This window comes from Rattus norvegicus, chromosome 8 (genome assembly GCF_021556685.1).
Source record: "Rattus norvegicus strain SHRSP/BbbUtx chromosome 8, alternate assembly SHRSP_T2T, whole genome shotgun sequence".
NCBI lineage: Eukaryota > Metazoa > Chordata > Mammalia > Rodentia > Muridae > Rattus > Rattus norvegicus.
This window is the reverse complement of record NC_141541.1, coordinates 28501678-28522837: the sequence shown is the minus strand read 5'-3', so window position 1 is coordinate 28522837 and position 21160 is coordinate 28501678.

Here is a 21160-nt window from a genome sequence, read left to right as displayed (position 1 = left end):
ATTCTTATAAATCACAGATTTGTTCTTATTTATTATCTGTGTACTGGAAATTCCTACACAGAGGAGAGCAGGCCATGCAGAATTCCCCCTTCTTCTGCCTTGAGTTTTACCGCCTTCCTCAAGATATTGTCTAATACTCCTCCACACTGAGAGTGGCACTTTATTGCGTCTATTGCTTCAAATACTAATCTTACCCCAAATACTCTCATAGACATACAGCACAATGTCTATATAAGAACAATCAGGAAGCAACATCATATTTTCCATCACAATCTATTTCAGTAGCTGGTGGGATCCACAGTGGGAAGGAAGGGCACAGAACTGCTAGTAGGTTTGAATAACTAAAATATTTGTACTGGCTCTTTGTGGTTGTATAAACAAATAATTCTAAAACTTTATGTTAAAACAAAAATAATTTAGAACCTTAATATTTGTATATTACCCAGAAGGATCATGGATGAAGCAATCTGTCTTAATTTCTTTCAAGATTGCAATCATAGGTGAACTGGGCCTGTAATCATTTAAACTTGAATTTGAACTAGACAACTGAACTCTTCCTAGATGTTCCCCTTTCCTACTAGGCAAGGTGACCATGGATGTTGATGAGGAATCTTAATTTCTCCTATGGGCCTCTTTTCAGTTTCTTTATCCATAAAATATGGTTACTGGCTTCTCTTACAATAGGTAATCCATAAGACTGAAGTGAAGAGACAATGTCTTTCTCTCTGATGAGTCTTGTCAGAAACACGTCAGCACTTCTACAATATTCTGAGTCACAGAAACCTTACCTTCCTGTTAAATGATATTTCACAAGGGCATGAGCATCACTGAAGATCACTGAGGTTCGTTTTACATGTGCTGAATACCACAGTTTGAGTGTCTCTCTGGGTTCTCTCTGATGTGTTCACAGCTTTGCACATTTTCTTTACTTTGAAAGCTTAGCCACCTTTCCTTCCCTCTCAAGAGCCATCTTGAGAAAATGTGGCTACTGTTGTAGCATACTATGTTGTGTATGTATTTTTCAATAAAGTTAGGACCACCTCACTGGGATAGATTAGTCACTCAGCAGTACTGGGCAAGTGAATGATGCAAGAATAAATGGGCATTGGTGGCATATAATTTTCTGTGACACCAAGATAATCCTCAAGAGTATGAAAATCTTTTTTTTTTTTGGTTCTTTTTTTCTGAGCTGGGGACCGAACCCAGGGCCTTGCGCTTCCTAGGTAAGCGCTCTACCACTGAGCTAAATCCCCAGCCCCGAGTATGAAAATCTTAATGCTCTCTTATAAATAGCTGAGAGGATGCAGTAAGTGTGTAGTATTTCTTGGTGCCACATGAACTTTGATGGATATAATCTTCTTCCTTAAAAGTATTTGAACTGTAATTTCCCACAAAGACACATTATTAAGAACTTCAAAAGTTACTCACATATTTTTTTAGGATTTTATTGCTACACTTTTCTAAGATATGTTGTAATCTCGCCAGACTTTTCTCATTAAGACAAACATAGGAGAAACAAAAGGAATAAAATGAAACGGGTAACAGTTTGATATGTTTCATAACTACTGAGTTGTAAATGTATTATTCTGAATTTATTACTCTCCTAAATACATGCTTTTATTAATTTATAAGATGGTGATGTTCTATTGTTCTATATGTGACTTATTAAGGGCTAGTTTTAGTTTGCATTTCTGAATTCAAAATGAGAATTCTGGCAAAGCCTTGGTTACCATATCCTCCCTTAATTCTCAGTGGAAAAGCTCCACAGATGCTTGATGCAAATGCTTATTCTCTCAAGAGACTGAGAAATATCTGAGGGATAGGGGCATTTTTAAATAACTGACTATTTTTACGGGAGAGATGAAGAAATGGCATGAAGTTGAGTAGGTAGGGAAGTGATGGAAGGGGGGGAGGACCTGGGAGGAGTTGGGGGATGGAAAAGCATGATCAAATTATTTATATGAAAAGAAAATGATATAACAAAAGAAAAAACCTAAGGTGCCAAAGGATAAATAAAATGAAGCAAGTTTGAGATAGTACTTCAGCTCACTGCATGGCTATCAGCATGAAATCTGCCAGCAAATGTTGGAGAGGATGTAGAGAAAGAGGTACATGTATTTGCTGGTGATTATGAGTACAAATTAACACCAATAGATATTAGCTTGGATGTTCCTCAAAAACTGTAACTAGAACTATCACCTAGGTATTTCACTCCTGAACATACGCCCATAGAATGTCACACCCTATCACAGAGATATCTGTACCCCATATTTATTGTTGCTTTATTCACTATAGCAAGGAAATGGTATTAAACACCACCGAAAAAGAAGAACGGATAATGAAAATCCAGAATGTCTATAAAATGTAATACTATTAGAATGCTCTCCGGTTCTTTAAAAGTTGAAATCACATAAAAGTTGAAATCCATTTGAATGAAAATGGATGAACTTAGAATGTACAGCAATAAGTCACACAATACTGGAAAGGAAAATATCCACATGTTCTCATAATAAGATCCTTATTTATATTATCTATATTTATATCTGTATGTGCAATACATAGATAATATAATGTATATATGGGTACAGCTTAACATGTAGATAGAAGAAGAAAGGGTAAATATTAGATGATAAAGAAATGTGAAAAATCAGATTATGGACAAATGACTCATGGAAAAGGATATAAAGGTAATTATTTTTCTTATTGTAACTCTGTCGTTATTTTTTCATTTCATGTAGTTGATATGTGCATGTAAATATAATTGATAAAAAAAGAGAAAAATTAATTGGGAAAGTCCATAGCCTCAGAATGGCTTCTCTATCAGTATAGAAGTTCATTGAGATGACTAGACTTTGAATCTGGAAAATCTCATTGTATAATATTTTCTTATTTGAAATGTGGAACATCTATACAATGGAATACTACTGGGCTATTAAAACACAGACATCTTGAATTTTGCAGGCAAATGGATGGAACTTAAGAATACGATCTTGAGCAAGGTAACCTGGAGTCAGAAAGACACATTTGGTATGTACTCATAAGTGGGCATTAGCCATAAACAGCAGGATAACCATGCTACAATCCACAGACCCAAAGACACTAGATAAAAAGGATGTTTCAAGGGAGGATGAGTGAATCTCACTCAGAAGGAGAAACTAAATAGCTATAAGAGGTGGATGGAGAGAGGGAACTGTGTAGGAGAGGGAGTGAAGAGAGGAATGGGGATGTGGATCAGATGTAGGAGAGGGAGGCCTAAGAGCTAGAATGGAAATCATCAAGGGTTGGGGAAGCATTTCTGCTGATTAGCTGAAGGCCTGGAATGCTGGAAGTCTATGATGGGGACTATGGTTTAAGACACAGTAGAAGGAGATATACAGACTGAGGTGGCCACCTCCTGAAGTTAGGCAGGACTTCTGGTGGAGGGACAGCTACATCTATCTACCCACAAAACCTTCAACCCAGAATTTGTCTTCCCTATAAGATATGCAGAGATAAGGAAGGAGCAGAGACAGAGGGAACCACCTACAAATGAGTTCCACAACTTGGAATTCATCCCATGTGAGAGAGCTAACCCCTGACACTATTAATGATACTCCATTGTGCTTTCACACAGGAACCTAGCATAACTGTCTCCTGAGAGGCTTCATCCAGTAGCAGATAGAGGCAGATGCAGTGACCCTCAGTGAGTCAAGCATCAGGCAGAGCTTGGGGAATCTTGTGGAAAAATTGGGTACAGTGATGAGTAGGATACCACAGGAAAACCCACAGAGTCAGCCAGCCTGGGACTATGGATCACTCAGAACCTGAATTGGCCAACTAGGGAGCATGCAAGAGTTGGACCTTAACCCTCTACACGTCTGTAGCAAATTTGCAGCTTGTTGTTCATGTGGGTCCCCTAACAGTAGAACAGGGGCTGTGTCTGTCTTTGTTCCCTGCCATTGAATCCCTTTCCCCATTACTTGGACTGCCTAGATGGGCCTCAGTGGGAGAGGATGTGCCTAGACCTGCTGGGTTGCCCCAGGGTGGGTGGTACCCAAGGGAGATCCCCTTCTCTTAGGAAAAGGGGTAGGGGCAATGTGGGGGTGGGACTGGGAGGAGAGGCAGAAAATGGCTATGATTGGGATATAGAGTGAAATAAAAATTAAAATAAAAACTTCTTTCTAAAACATTCTTATTGAAAAAAAGTTTGCTAAAAATGGATAGATAAAACACAAGGGCATCATAGCAAACAGTGTGAAGCAGGCTTATGGGGACTATAGACAAGTTGATGGATAGACAGACAGATAGATGATAGATAGATAATCTGATTTGTCCAAGAATACGAGGGGAAAACATTACTCAGTAATCTGGACTGAAACATGTGTTTTTCACAGAGGTGCCATCCTAGTTCATGACGGGGTTGGGTGGTCACAGTGGAGGCTTTATTATGCTCTCAGCCCTAACTGATGGAAAACATAGAAAGAGAAGGCACTGCCTCATCTATTAGAATAAAGCACATTTAACTCACCAGCATTCTTGGATCTCCTATGTGGTATTCCTCTTCTGGTATGAGGGGCCACACATTTCTTAGAGCATCCTCGGGTGGACAGTAGTAATCAGTACCTTCTCTGAGAAATGTTAGTTATCAAATAGAAGATGCTAAGGTTGATTTAGTTATACAAAACACTACTAAGAACAATGTAAACGTGTGCCTTTCTACTCTAGATGCTCGCCCAATTTATACTTGATCCCTCATTGTGGTCATACTGGAAAATGTGATTGTCATAATCCCCAAGACTAAATTGTGCATTCTAGCTGTAGACACACATCACAGTGATGTGGTGAGGGCACTTGGTGTTTGGTTCTACACGTACTTGGTTTACACTCAAGCTGCCTATTATCCCTAGTTTTTCTAACACTTGAGTTATTATACCAGCTATGGGGTAGACACAATGTAGCACTTATGTCTGGGGCCTTTTGCTCCTGCTTTCTATTGCCACTGTATCCCTATCTGCTGTAATCTAGGTCTTTGAGGAAGCAGGGCTTATAAGAGCCTCATTGTCCCCTCTGAGTCACTCTACCTCTGATATTCTTTCTCCTATATCCTTTATTTTCTCTCCACCCTCTGACTCTCCATGAATTTTTAGAGAGAAAACACCACCATCATGGCCTATGCTCTCCACTTTTTGTCCTTCCATTTATCTGAGCTAAGGAAGCACCGAGCAACTGTTTGTATGGATTGGAAAAAAGAAATAACACCAGATACAATAAACCAAACACATAGATAAATTCTAGTTGTATGAAGTCCTTGAAGCCCAAAGCTTACACATTGTTACTGTACAAAGATTGGGGGAGGGAGTTCTCTAAATTTCCAATTATTCTAAATGCAATTTTTGTTAGTTCCAAAAGTTGAATTTCAAATTCTAGACCCTCTGTACAGTTTCCTCTTTTCAGACCAAATTTATATCCCAAAACTGTACCTATCCAGGGACACAGGAAAGGTGCAGGAAGCTACATTAGCCAGTGTCTAACGGGCACTTTTTTGAAAGTCACTTATCATTAATGAGCCCCTTGGTAAAAAAAAAAAAAACAACCCTTAGTGCCAGCTGCACATCTATATTTATGAGCAAGTGATCCTTCCAAAACTTTGAAGATGCACTGTATTTCCAACCTTACAAATATAGTTATTTGACATCTGCCCTTTACCCAGAGCTGATTGAAAGCCTCATTTTCTTGTCGCATCAGTGTTCTCTATAGCTCTCAATGTGAAAACAGGACAGATGTTGATACTATTGCTGTCAGTGTGTGAGCATGTCTGCACAGCGAGCTTTGCTAGAACAACACGTGCATGTATGTGTGCACAAACATACATATGCACATTAACGTATGAAGCATCACAGATGATACAACCATTGGTGATTAGTGTCCTTACAATGCTTTGTTTAAGTACCTAAAAATATCACAAAATCTGTTGTTGTTTTCCTGGACTACTTTTCCTCTCCCTTATGTCCATTTTTAAAAGAAAGCAGTCTAAAATAAATGACCCATTATATTCCTACTGCAATTGATTTTTCTCAGCAATTCCAAACACATTTATTTTTTGACCTTAAGATTAACTCCAGAGATAGACCATGGTAGATGAGTGCTGTGAGCCTATGGGAAGATGAGAATTAATGTCTCTTTGTTGTAGACAAGGAACCAATGACAGACCAGTTGAAATAATTCCACCAGAGTCCATCTTGGCAAGCAAATTACTTCATTGGAGATAGAGGAATATGGATGAGGAGTTACTTGCAGGAGCATGTTCAGAAGCATTTCTCAAAAGCAATGTTCAGAAGATTTGAAAGACTGCTTTCCTCATCAGTTGTAACAGTTTATATAACCTTTAGGAAAGTGTGTATAGTAGTGGTAGTCTCCACTGGTAGGCTGGTAAATCATGTAGGCTTCAGGAACTTTCTGAGATTTGTGAGTTATTTACATTTTGAGCTTATTAAGTTTTCTTTGCTTCCTAATACTTTTAAAAATATTTTCAGAGTGTGTGTGTGTGTGTGTGTGTGTGTGTGTGTGTGTGTGTGTATGAGAAGAACATTCCACATGTCTGGGTAACAACAGAAGTCAGGAGCAGGGTCAGATGTTTCGAGAGCTGTGCTTACAGGCAGTTGTGAGCTATGTGATTTTGGTATTGGGAATTGAACTAATTGAGCTATCTTCTTCCCAGCCCTATTTCTGAAGTTTTAATGTGTCTTTATCCAACATGGAACATTTTGACTGAGAGACAACAGGGCACAACAATATATAAACTAAAAGTTATTCTTAACAGCATTATTATTGAAAGTTGAATTTCCAATTTTTACAGACTAGTAATGCTAGAGTCTCATAAGTTAAACTCATGTTACCATACTCTTGTTGTTTTTGCTGGAACCTTTGTCCATACCCCTCTGTCTTACCTTTATATTGATGTGAATAGATTCTATGAGGACAGCAACTTTTTAAAGAAAAATTTTGATTTGAGGCTCATGGCTCCAGGACATAGTAAATTCCATCTCTGTCACAGCCACAAACATAGCAGCAGGAAAGCAGACATTGCTCTGGAGGAGTAGCTGAAAGTTTACATGTTTAAACAAAATCTACAAGGCAATGACAAAGAGAGGATATAGATGGATAGATGGATGGATGGATAGATTGATGGACGGAAGGACTAACTGACTGACTGACTGACTGACTGACTGACTGACTGATCAATCTGAGTGCAAATGCTGTGGCTTTTAAAATTCACTCACCCAACCTAAGTGACACACTTATAACAAGACCACACCCCTAATCCTTTCTATGGTGTTTTTTTTCTCATTCAAACCACTACACCCTCCATTTCTCCACAGGAAGCTGGTTTTCACAAGGAACTTAAGTGACTTGTTTAAGCACCTCACTGGTGGACAGAATTTGTTGTTATTTAAGGGAAGATAGCCTTCATTCCAGGTGTGAATACTACCGACCATCACCACAAATGTGAAATTAGTGGATTTATGATGAAAGCTAGAAGAATCTACCTCCTTCAACTTTTAGGTAAAGAAGCTGGTGCCCCAAACATCAAGGTGCCCCAAACATCACTCACTGGCATGCCGCAAATAATATGGGTAAGCCTGATTCCTGCTACAATAGCTGTATGGCAGTGGATTCCTCAACGTAGTTCTTCACTTACCTTCCTCCAAGAAGAGAGTGAACACACAACAATATAAACAAGGAGGTTTGTTTTTCAATGCAGAAGTAATAATTCAAAGAGGAAAAACTCAGAAAGGGAATCAGAAAGTCACTACTTAGGTGCGGCAATCCAAAATGGGGAGCAGAAGATTTGAACTTTGGGTGATACTGACGTGACAATGGATATAAGTTGCAAGTGCTATATCTCTGAACTGTGAAAATACCTGAGAAATCAAGCCAGGGACTCTAAGTAAGGTTATGTTTCCAGTTAAGTTACACTCTATAAGCTTGCCATCGGGATTCCTGATGCCTACTGAGAGCCTTTCTTGGAAACACAAGTCTGAGGGGAACATGTCACCTGAAAGTGTATCTAGGGCAGTGGGTCTCAAAGGCAGGGCTGGAGGAATCTCTCTAGTGAGTCATGAAGTTAGGTCTTGAAGGGGTGTAACAGGCAAATTTCAAAGGTAAGTCTTTAAAGGGCCTTTCCTCAATGAGTCTGGACGCAACAGTCATAATCTTTCCTCTCCCACAGTCTCTTGAGTCTGACATTGGAAACGTTCATCTTGTTTGGTCCCCACGCAAAGCCAGGAGTTTACTAAGACCTGTACTGGTGAAACCTGGGTCAACAAAAACTCAGGTGGACTCTGATTGGGTGAGAGTATATATGCAAATGAGGTGAGTAATAAAATTCAATCAGAAGAGAGCCTATCAGACCTGCCAAAACTAGAACAGGTTCTCCCTCAGATGCTCGCTGCTTCTTCCCCATCACTCCTCGATGTTGCTACAAAAGCTGAAAAGGAGAAGGAAGAGAGTAGAGTAGAAATCCTATAGCATTCAGTGTTTCTTGTTCTTACCCCACCACACAGCAGCTTGGGAATTTTCGTGTTGAGTCTTGTCTGCTAGAGTTTCCAATCTCTGGCTGCAGATGCAGGACTGATAGGGACCCCGCTAAACCTACCAACAACAAATGGTTCCTGCTTCTCTGAGACGGGGAGCTCTGCCAGCACCATGTTATATGTAAGGTGTGTAGGGTAGAGCCTTTAGTCACACCCACAGAGAGTTAAAGCACCAATAACAGGAGTGCTGTTGTTTTCGAAGAGCCTCAAGGTAACCTATCCAGTCTGCACACCTTGCACTCTCTTGTCCCTGAGCCAAAACAGCAGCAGTCCCTTCCCCCAGCCTCCAGTGCCTCCAGCCTTTGAAAAGGGGCAGAGAGAGGGCATCCCATACAAGCCATGAGCACCTATCCATGGCACTGAACATTGCACTCCCTTTTCGTGATAATTCTAACCATCAGCACTTCACCGGTGCAGATGACTCTTGCCTTTGAAGGAGGCAGGAGTTAGTATCCTTGAAGTGATGAGGCCCACTCTTGAGCTAGGGGAAAGAGGCAGTTAAGGGTTCCCAGACAGCTGTGACTGGTTTGTAAAAAAATGCACTGGTCTCCGATAATGGAATGAGTAACTTCTTCTCAGGTCATAAGGTCTTTTTTCCAGCTTCGCGATTCAGCCTCACTGTCTGAATTATTATCAGGTTTGAAGGACAGCACTCCTTTACCCCCTACCCAATCATGTAACACCAGAGTTCAAGCTTATGCATTTTCCCATATATCTCAAATCCCTAGACGGCAGCATGGAATTCCTAACCTTCGGAGCAGAGATGACTGCGATCTGAGTCCAGGCTCTACAATAAAAACCCCTTTGTTTTTTACATCAGTGTCATAATTTCTGGCTGTCTCCTGGTGTTCCCGTGAACTGGGCATAACATTTTCAGTCAGAATTCCACAGGAGTGGGAGGGAGGAGAGAGACCACACGGAAAGGCTCCTGCCAAGTGTTCATGACCAGCTAGACCTAACCAGGGAGGATACAGCACTCTGAGGATTTTGCCTCTGGCATAATTCAGAAGACATTGCTAACTCTTTTCCCGACTGAAACTCACTGGTGATGTTTTCACCATTAAGTCCCAGTTGAGAAAATCTCTGTAGCCCTGATCTTCAGCAAGAACAGAGATTTCTATCTTCTGATTATGGGCTTCATACCCAACCCTCCTTCTGTGGAGACAAACAGCACGCTAGCAGGGTCTACAAACTAGACGGGTGCTTTTGAAGTTCCCTCTTAAAAGGTGGCTTCATTTCATCACATCTAATCTGGAAGAAACTTGAGAAAGAAGGTTACACAAAGTTAACTTTAATTTCTTGCTGTTATAAATACCAACGTATGTGACACTTTTTACTTAAACCACAAATAAAGTTCTGGTGTACATCATGACTGCATGTTTGTTCAATGGTAGCCCATTCTGCCTTCTAACATGGATGGGCACAGTCCACATGGGAAGTGCCTGATGGCCATCTTGTTGATACCATCACAGGCTTCCTAAACCCCTCTGAATCATGTTTAAATCCCTTGAAAAGACTTGACTTGGAGGATGAGCCCCCCAAGTCCCAGATTCTCTGCCCTGCTAGTTTTGACTGATGTTTTCCCCGCATATCAAACCACCAGCCTATAAGGGAACACTGGAGAGAAATTTCAAAGAGTGGCTTTGATGTCAGTTCAGTACACCCATTGAACTGTACACACGAAGCACCTTTTTGTATTTAAGAAGAGTTCTGTGATTCCAGAGCAACAGAAAATCCAGTTGTTAGTGCATTTTAAATATTAATTTTGATAAACACGTGAAAACCCCGGGCGTGTTCTATTCAGTATCAGACACTGGCAATATTGCCTATGGCATCATCCTGTTCTGTGCAGGACTCTGAGAATAGCTGGTGTTCAACAATCCGATTTACCCCATCTGTGTTGAGAATACTATTTTCCCCTACCTCTGTTAAATTCAGATGTATCTCCATGGCAGACTCCCACCAGTTCAACCCAGGCCACAGAGCTCTTCCTATAGTCATCTCCTCTCTCTCTCACCTCATCTGACTACAACTCTGGAAGACTGAAGGGGCCTAAGTGCTTAAGTTGCAGCAAATCCCTTCCAGACTCTCAAAACAAAGTTACAAGAAGAGAAAAAGACATCTTTATCATCCTTAAGATTTGCAAAGTTTTGTTGGGACAGCATAATGCCATACTCCCCATTAAAATTGTGTCCTCTCTTGACCCAGCTTACCAGATGTAGCAGTGCTGGGCTGTGGCTGAGATAGCTGAGGCCACAGGATACCGTGTGCATCCCTCTGCAGGAGCTTCAGGAGCGCTCCCTCATAAGTAAGTCCAGAATCACCTCTAGCCACAGAGCCGTGCTCTTCTCCAAGGTCTCGCTCCCACCAGGAGCATCCTTAGCCTGTGGTTGCCCCATCAGTTCCTGAACACCCGCCCGTGTTTGCTGAAGGCATCCCTGTAGTCTCACTTTTCTCTCTGCTGATTGATCGTTGGTGTTATGCTCCCTCACAAGCATATAATCCCCTCATTGAATGTTTCCCACAACAGGCTTCCTGCTTAAAAACTTCTCTAATAATGTGTCTCGTGTAAAACAAACAGAGGTCACTCCATTTTTTAAATCTAATCTAATATGCTTTTTTTTTTTCAGACAGGGTTTCCCTATATAGCCTAGACTGGCCCCAACCTTGTGACACTTCTGTCTATCTGAAGTTATCAGATAGAAGTCATCAGATGCTTCCTAATGATACTTTTAGTTTTGGATTGATAGAAGCGAGTCGTCTGCTGAGTTAATACATTTCCAACACCTATGCTTTATTGTGTTTTGTCAATTACTTGTGCGATATTAGTCTGATACAGAGGTAGGTTAGGAACGGCTGTGAGTAGAGATGACTCAAACTAGTGTGAGATAAAGTAATTAGCCTGTGGTGAGCGTGCAACATTCCAGTCTTCCCACAGTTCTTTCAGTACTAGTCAATTAGTATTTGCAGACACCGTTTCTTTCTAAGATTCCCCTCCACATCTGCTACTCCTTAGCCAAAGACTCTCTAGAGGAACACAGTCCTCTGGAGCCCATAGAATTTAGCCTGATGATGTTAGGTCAGTTTTCCTCAATTCTAGGGAAGATCCCATTCTTTAAGATTCTACACAACCACCACAGGAATACCTTTAGGAAGCCTGTCATAATGTAATACGTTTTGTTAATGTTACTGGGGTTTCTTCTTTCTGCATTGAGAGGTATGGAAAGGTAAAAGATATTTTGTCCTGTTTTTTCATATTATTTCTGTACTTTGGTATATGTACTTTATTTATTATATTTATACTTATTTCTATAGTTGTTCCAGACATACTTCACCACTATCCGCTCATTTAGAAAAACTCTTATCTTTAATGTATTTTTCCACTCATTCATTCATTCATTCATTCATTCATTCGTGTTGCATCCTAATTGCAACCCTCCTAAGAGTGTAGATGTGTTCCAACCCCCAAAACCCTAAATTCCTTCCATGCTCCAAACACAAAAATGCATGACTCTGAAACCTCTTATTAAGAAGCCTGTCTGCTCTTCCTCCCTCGTGTGTAGTCTTAGATGGCTCACCTGCTTCTGGTTTTCGATTTTGTGATGTTATCTTACACACATTGCTTATGGCTTTTGAACTTAAAACCTTCTCAACCAGAAGAGTGGGGTCTCAGTGTCAGCAACCAACTCTGTGCAGTGTCCCCGGTTGGTCAGTTTGCTGTTCAAATCAATAATATTGCTCATGTAAAGAAAACTTCATGTTTCCTGGGTGTTAGATTTTATTTTGCCTGATCCTACAACAGTATGACATTTCTGAAACAACAAAGTGCATGATGGAGATGACACCCTTAATTCATTGAGATCTAAACCTGACTAATTGTCTTTTATAAGGTGAGAGGTTTTTGGGTTTTCTTTTGGTTTGTTTTGGTTTGGTTTTTTGTTTTGTTTTTTGGGTTTTTTTGTTGTTGTTTTGTTTTTTGTTTTTTTTTTTTGTTTTTTTTTTTTGTTTTTTTTTTTTGTTTTTTTGGGGGGGATTTTTGGCTTTAAAACTAATTATTTGCTGGAACTTAGCTAGACACTTTGGAGATAACTAACACTTTCTAAAAGGCTTAACCACTCTCTTCCATCCCATCTGTTTTAGAAAAACATTTCTGTATTATAAAATAACCTTGCTTATATCTGCCCTATACTGATGTAGCCAGAAACAAGCAGCTGAATGCATTTCTCTTGCAGGTGGTTGATTTACAGCTTGTCTCATAATTGAGGATGGGTGAGTTACTCCCAGCAGCTTGCAGAATGGGTTTTTTGAAGGTTTTGATGTGTAAATGCCATATTCCAGTGAAAGGAACAAATAGATGTAGGAAGTCTTAACAAGAATCATCTCAAGAAATACTGCTGGCTTCTGGTGCGTTACCCAGTAATCATTGCTCCTGTGCAGACACCTGCCCCCAAACCAGAGGGACCAATGACATCTCTGTTCATAGGATAGGCCTGCTTGGAATGAAAGAGGTTAAATTCACTGGAGAAGAGTAGAAAGCCTACTGTACTTCATACTGGGAAGCTTAACTCTATAAGCCCCACTGACATATCCTAAATCCACTTCACAAGGCCATGCTCTTCAAAGGTGAATAAGGTGGGAACTCCCAAGGAAGGCCCCATGAGCTAGTTAAGTATGCCCTTTCATGTCTGGCCCATATTTAGTCTGTTCTACCTTAAAAAGTCGTTCTCCATTCTTCTCTGCCTTGCTCTGTGCTCCAAACAGCTGACCTTTAAGGACTAGCAAGAGCTCCTGCCCTGGCAGAAGATATTTGCATGAGGGATGATTCTAGACAGACATAAGGCAGAGTAAGAGCTTGGGGGATGATTTCAATAGCTTTAACCCCAGGTTACAGGCTGGCTTTAGGCATTTCTCCATGAAAACCACCCTTTCCTTTTGGTCTTCTTCCTCAGCTCTAACTACAGCTTTTCAGTTCTTAGCTGTTACAAGGATTGTTTTGAGGGGTTCCTTTCCTTGTGTACTTTTTCTGATCCTAATAATTCAAGTTTATTATTTCCTCAGGAAACCCTCCTGTATTGCCCCTATGTTAGTGTGTCAATACTATGATTATATACCCTAGTGTCCTTAGACAGCTTGGGAGCTGCGTACCAAATGTAAAAATAGACTGAAAAAAATAGACTTTAAACAGATGCCATCACAGCATAGAATATCAGAATATTATATTGGTATTACTATAATGACCAACTTTACTCATTTATATTAAAAACATTTAATTTTATTGTAAAATTATATGTTGTGTGGTCTGAGTACAGGTGCCCACAGAGCCCAGAGGGGGAATGGGATCTCTCAGTTCAGATGGTTGTGAGCCTCTTTCTCTGGGGGGCTGGGACTAGAACGTGAGTCCTTTGAAAGAACAGTAAATACCCTTAAAACCGAGCCACGTCCCTAGCACCTCACCACCACCCTCACACAAGTTTTACATATACTTGTTTTCCAATGCACTATATGTGCTCTTCAGCTCAGTTTTTGACTCAAATCACAAATGCTTTCAACAAAAAGTTATGAGTTTGAGCAATTGTTCCAGGCTTTTATCCTTCATCCAAGCTCAGTCCCCTTGATAGCTGAGCACAGCTCTGTGACTTCCTAACTCACATAGCCTTCCTAGCCATCTCCATTCTGTCACTTCCAGCCTTGCCAGCCATTTCCTTGCCTATTAATTCATCTCCTTACCAAAATCTGGCGATCTGCTGAATTTCTTAAATATATGCAAAGAGTAGAGCTCCCAATAAAAATATACTTCTACAAGAACCTTTCCCAGATTTGCCTTGTGCTCCTTGTACCTGAGACCCTGTGCTTAATCTTCAGGGACCACATTCTACCTCATACTGCATGTCCCTTTGGGTCTATGATTAACTTTGTCACCTGATTTAGACCTTCAAAGAGTCAGAAATACACTCAGGTCTCTACTCTGTCTTGCTTAACAACAGCATGCCTCCCACATAGATAGAATGAATTTAATAACTTAGCAATCATTAGGCATCACCATGACAGTCCCTTCTCCATCATCCAATGTCCTAGGCACTTTATCTGACGAGGAAGAAATTAGCGATGCTTGGATTCTTTACTTTTTCTCAAAGCTGACATTAAATTCTGAGAAAGGGCTTCTTTGGGCGAGCTAAAACAAAGACCCTGACCATTCAGAGCTACCCCAGTCACAAAGAAGTTTGACGTCTCACACCTTCTCAGACCCACTCCTATCCATATCCTTGAATAACTAGCCAGGACAGCTGTCACACTGTAAGTGTGACACTGAAAGTCTCCCTAACCTAAGGAAGAGCCTCAACACCCAGCTTGAACTGAGCTGAGTCAGATGCTCAAAATATGTCTGGCCAGTGAGACAGAAATAGCTGATATTTACTGGTGCTGCTTCCTTTCGTCCTAGGGGCAGATTCTAATTTGCTGCAGGAAAAAAATATACATATCATGAAATGACTGAGTGGGAAATATGTATGTGGATTATCTTAAAGGTATATATATACATATATATATACACACACATATATATATGCAAATAATTTTTAAATGGTTGCTCACAACTGCTACTTCCCATCCTCACCTCGTTACCGTGGAATTTAATCACGGAATTGGAATTGCCTGTATTACAAATGAGATTGAATGTCGCTATAAGAACATTCAATTATTATATTACTATTATTATTATTATTATTATTATTATTATTACTCTCTTTTCATATATTCCTGCTCTTTCCTCTATTAGAAGCAAATGTAAATTGAAGCACAACTGGGTTTGTGTTAGAAATAAAGGAAACTGTGTAGTTGACCCAGATTCTTTTTGATACTGAACTTGGGAGAGGTTACAGACAATGGTTTTCCAGCCTGTTTGCAAGTGCAGCACAGATCTGTTTTACCCTCATTTCTGGCATCAAGTCATGTTCCTATCGCTGCCTTTTTTCATTATTTTTGTTTTGGCACATTTTCTGTGTCCCTTAAGGCTGTAGAAATATTTCATGGAAAAGGGGAGAGTCAAAACAAAAATCGAACAACAATTTAATTTGAATCCTATCTGCCCACATGCTTGCAAAGAAATCATATCATTAAATTTAGCATCAACCTGAGAATTGGAGAACATGGGAAGGGGTTGAAATGAGGGGAACTGGTAGGGGCTAGATGGAGGAAAAGGAGGGAGAGAATAATGTGAATCTATTTCAGTTGCAAAATATTAAAAATATAATAAAATAAAAGATTTTAAAAATAAAAAAATGTGAAGTGAGCAGTCCTTACCCTCAGATCTAGGGTCAGGACACATTTACATCTCCATATGCAAAAGCTGGGTAGACAGGAAATAACCATCCAGAGTTGCCTCACTATATCAAAGCCCACTTCTGCTCTCCAAAAGTGGCAATGCCTGTTTTCTCCAAAGCGTGACTTGCAGTCAATTGTTCTGGACCCAGTCTTTCTAGGAAAATCATAGGTGCACACATCAATGTGTTTGTCAAAGAATGCTTGAATAGGCTAGGAATACTGGCATTGATGCATATTTCTATATTAATTCATAATCTAAATGGAATCTGATGATTCTGCCTTGATACTGCACTGTTTGGAGCTGAGCTGTGTTGTGCTATCCTCCATGATCGATGGGAATTCTAACACAAAATCTCTTGGGCAATAGGGTGCTGAGTATGTCCAAAAAGAAAGGAAGGAAAGAAGGAAGGAAGGAAGGAAGGAAGGAAGGAAGGAAGGAAGGAAGGAAGAAAGAAAGGAAGGAAGGAAGGAAGGAAGGAAGAAAGAAAGAAAGAAAGAAAGAAAGAAAGAAAGAAAGAAAGAAAGAGAGAGAGAGAAATAAAACAAGCAAGCAAGAAAGGAAGGAGGAAGGAAGGAAGGAAGGAAGGAAGGAAGGAAGGAAGGAAGGAAGGAAGGAAGGAAGGGAAAGAAAAGAAAAGAAAAGAAAAGAAAAGAAAAGAAAAGAAAAGAAAAGAAAAGGAAAGGAAAGGAAAGGAAAGGAAAGGAAAGGAAAAGGAAAATCAGCATAAGGCTAGACATGCCAGGCAAATTTTGTTAGTCCCTAAGGCACTGTAAGGAGACATGTTTCCTTTCTAGGTGCAAGGAAAGCAGTTAGTTGATTTCTTAATGAAAAAGTACCACCTTTAGTAGCCAAAAACCCTCTGTGCTGTACTTGGAGACAGAACCTGGGAGCATGCCTGAAAGTTAATTATTGTGGTGGCAACATGCAAAGAGTAGAGTCACTATATATAAACATACACAAATATTTTTGATATTTATGCTTATGGTTGGATCCTAACCTGTTAACTATGTTAATAGTCATAAAAATGAGTAAGCCTGGATTAGCAGATCCAGCAAGTGTCTGTGCATCCCTTTCATGGAGCAGTCCAGTGAGGTGAAAGATATTAGAAACGCTCCGGGGTTATGAAAAAATCACCTGCCTGTGTCACTAGAACAGACTAAACTTAGATCCAAGGCAATAATTAAGTATGCCGAGATTTCATAGCATCTTGAAATATGCTAAGTATGCTGAAATAATTAAGATTCACAAGGTTTAGAAATTAGCATTGGAAGTTCCCATGTACTCTTCATCCAGTTTCCCCCATGATCATCCACCCAGGGCCAGAGTTCATGTTGAAACTAGAACCTTTGCATTGGCACGACACATTCATATTAACACATAGGTACTCGGGCATATTCATGAGGAATACATTCAATACCTATGTAAAATGTGTAACAATCACATCATGTCACGGGTACAGAGATCTTTTCTTTATGTTTAGAATACTCAAAATTGATTCTACTATTTTGAAATCATCAACTAATTAATTGCATCTATCATAATTAGCCTACTGGGATATGGAACATTAAAAGTCATTCTTCCTGTCAAGCTGCACCTCTGTATCCATGAGCCTTCTTCTCTCCAGACCAATCCCAGCAACCACCCAAAGCTCTTATCACCACTCTTTCATTTTCTACTTCTTTCAGACCAACTTTACCTTCCTCTCACGAAAAGTAATGCACAGCATTTTGACTTTCTCTGCCTAACATTTTACCTATAATCGGATGCTTTCTTTGGAAAACTTTTATTTATGTATACTTGAAGATGGACAGTATTATGAAGTTGGATTCCATGTAAATTACCTGGGGTGTTGAACTACTCCTTGCCTTAATTAGATGTTCTTCAAATGATCTTGAAGAGATAAAAGGTAGATGCTGCTGCCTGTTAATACGGGTCTTGTATGGTTTAAATGTTTGCATCTTTAAAGATAAAGAATGATCTCACTTCTACAAATAAATATTATGTACTGTTCCTAAACTGTATTTTTAAAACGTGTGTGAGTGTGTGTGTGTATCTGTGTGCGTGTGTGTATGTGTATGTATGTGTGTATGTATGTGTTTGTGTATGTGTGTGTGTTTGTATGTGTGTGCATGTACATGTGTGTGTATATGTGTGTATGTGTGTATGTGTGTATGTGTCTGTGTGTGTGTTTGTGTATGTGTGTGTACATATACGTGTATGTGTATGTGTGTGTGTTTGTATGTGTGTATGTGTGTGTGCATGTACGTGTGTGTGTGTGTGTGTTGTGTGTGTGTGTGTGTGTGTGTGTGTGTGTGTGTTTTCTCTTTGGGCATGTGCACATTACTGCAGGTTCCCATCAAGAGCAGCTGCTTTGGATACTTCTGGAGCTGGAGTTATAGGGAGTTGCAACCCACCTAACATGGTTGCTGCTAGTCAAAGAGTAGTTCATTCTGTATCGCTATAAGCCCTCTCCTTCGTTATGGGGAAAAAAATCAACTTTTGTTTTCTTAATGAACCAAACCTAGACATGAAAATTACCTCTATTTGTGCTTCTAACTTAACTTTCAAGTTGCTAAAATCTATAAATTTATTTAATGCAGCATTTGCAAATATTTAATAAACCATAGGGCTGTATTATGAATTTATGAATTCATTTACTACTGAAGCATTGCTTTAATGCAATTAACTACCTTTTCTAAGATACTCCGATAAAATCAAGAATCTAGTATTTGTAAATTTTTATTTTGTTCAGCCATCTTGAAAGCAGAAGACTCAATTTAACAGCATGAATTCAAACTTCATTTTTTTATTTCTATTTACTCAATATAAAAGAATAATAGTTTTATTATTTATCTATTTATATTTATATATCATATAACTTTATTAATTCCTTGGGTTATATTAACCTTGACTGTTCAAAAACAAAACACAGTGTCACGTGGGTTTGGGTTAATTAATTAAATGATCTTTGATTGTTTCATGGTATCTAGTTGTTGGTATCACCCAGGATTTTTCAAAGCTAGACAAGGCTTACAAAGGCACTTTTAACAATAGATCTTCATTTCAAAAGCATTTTTAAAACAAGATGCCTTTAATACAGCAAAGATGAAGGAAAACATAGCTTTTCTTTCCGTGACCGATGTGCCCAAACTCATTACTGTCTCCAATTTATTCATAATTTGAATAATTCTATTAGCATGTCTGAAATGTTGACATGATTTATTTTTATCTTCTTATTAGAGGAGAACTAATCTAGGATTTTGTAACCAAGAGATGAGTCTACGATGCCTTCTATTTTCCTTGGGCCCATCACATTGATTCGCCCTCCAGAATTTCTTTCTTACTAGCTGTTCCCCCATTCTTCCTGGTCTTAATAAACACCGTTCTCTCCAGAGACTTTGGACTTTGTTTCCTCACAGCCCCTGGAGCTGTGCCAACAAAAAAGATGAAAAATCCAATATATACTTTTTAAGAACAATACTACCCCATCTGCATAAATTATTCCATAAAAAACATGTTAAACAAAACAAGCACATACTATTACAGTCAATCTGTCTCTCTCTCCCTCCCTCCCTCCCTCCCTTCCCTCCCTCCCCCTTTCTCTTTCCCCCTCCCTTCTTCCCCCTCCCTCCTCCATTCTCTCTCTCTCTCTCTCTCTCTCTCTCTCTCTCTCTCTCTAATCCATTTTAATGAATGGCATTTGTACTTAAGCACTTACATGACTGAAGTGGCCCTTAAAAATAATACTCAGGAATTCCCTCAGGGAATCCTATGTTCTGGGAAAAACAAATGTTCTTGTCTTAGGGTAATTTTTCTCAAGTCTCAAGAAACAAGAGTCAACTACTCTTATTTTAGTCTGTGATCTACATTTTTTTTTTATTCTTTGAGACTCTCATGAATGATTACTACATTTCTACCCCTGTCTTCTCCCTCACTCTTCCTGTACCCCCCACTTCCACTTCTCAAATGTGTGTGTGTGTGTGTGTGTGTGTGTGTGTGTGTGTGTGTGTGTTATTCTTCCCTGTTTAATGTGGGTTTTTGGAATTGAACCAAAATTGTTAGGTGTGCCAGCAGGCTCCTATACCCACTGAGCCTACTTACTAAACTCCCACATTTCCCTTTACTGACAAATAACAGTAAGTATTACATCATAGTTACTCCCCATGTGCAAAGAGATTGTTATGACACCTGTGTATAGGATTTTCCGCAACAGAGGTGAAGAGGCTTCCCTTCCTGTAGAGGTGGAGTTTCATTGGCACAGGTACAGACTCTCTCAGTTGTGGTTAGTAAATAGCAGGTAACGTTGTACAATAATTCACCTGGAGAACTAATACTTTTAATTACAATCTAAGAATTACTGTTTTATTTTTCCCGGTGAAAGCATTCCTAACATTTCTCATCAGCACACATAACATTTCTCCTGTCCTTTAGACTGATGTTATGTAACATTTTCTCAGTGCTTTGTCTGATCATTTAGCTTCACATATGATCCACAATAAATTTATCATAAGGTACACCCACTTCCAGAAACCTATGCAAATTCAGTTGTTTCTGTAATAATTTACATTATACAAATTGTTGGTTTTATTTAGAAGTATGCTATGGGGTTTCTATAATATCAGACTTAAAGATTTAAAATCCTGAACCTTAAAATAATGACTATTTCTAATTAACTATAATGTTTTTTAAATAATTTTTAAACAGGAAACACCCAAATTTCCTATATTTTAATTAGGAGAAGGGAAAATATCAGCAAACAAGTTTGCTGCACATACACACAGTGGCATGAGTTAATCTTCAATGGGATAGATATCAAGGAAAAAGTCCTGGCTCAACTTAAGAACAAAGTCTGTATGAGTTCATGTTTATCAGGTTCATTATGAAAACCTAACTACTGCCTAAACCAGAGCAGGAGTGCAAGCTTTCATGACAATCAGCCTAGAGAGTTATAGGACCTTGAGTTTTGGCCTCTTTTTACTTATTTAATTTTAATTAAGCATTGCAAAGAATATGGTTGCAAGATGGAGAACATTTCATCGCTTATGCTTGATATTGATGACTACTGGTTCATTCCAGAAGCATCAGGACAGATCTTTGTTTTAACGTTTCTGATTCGCTTTTACAATTCTATGCTTTGTAAAGGATTTGGGGGTGAAGGAAAAGTTATTAAAATATCAGGGTTGTTGAACAGATGGGTCAAAATAAGGAATGGTGTCTGGTGCAATCCAATTACTCAATATCCAATTCTATTTTTACCCAAATGTTA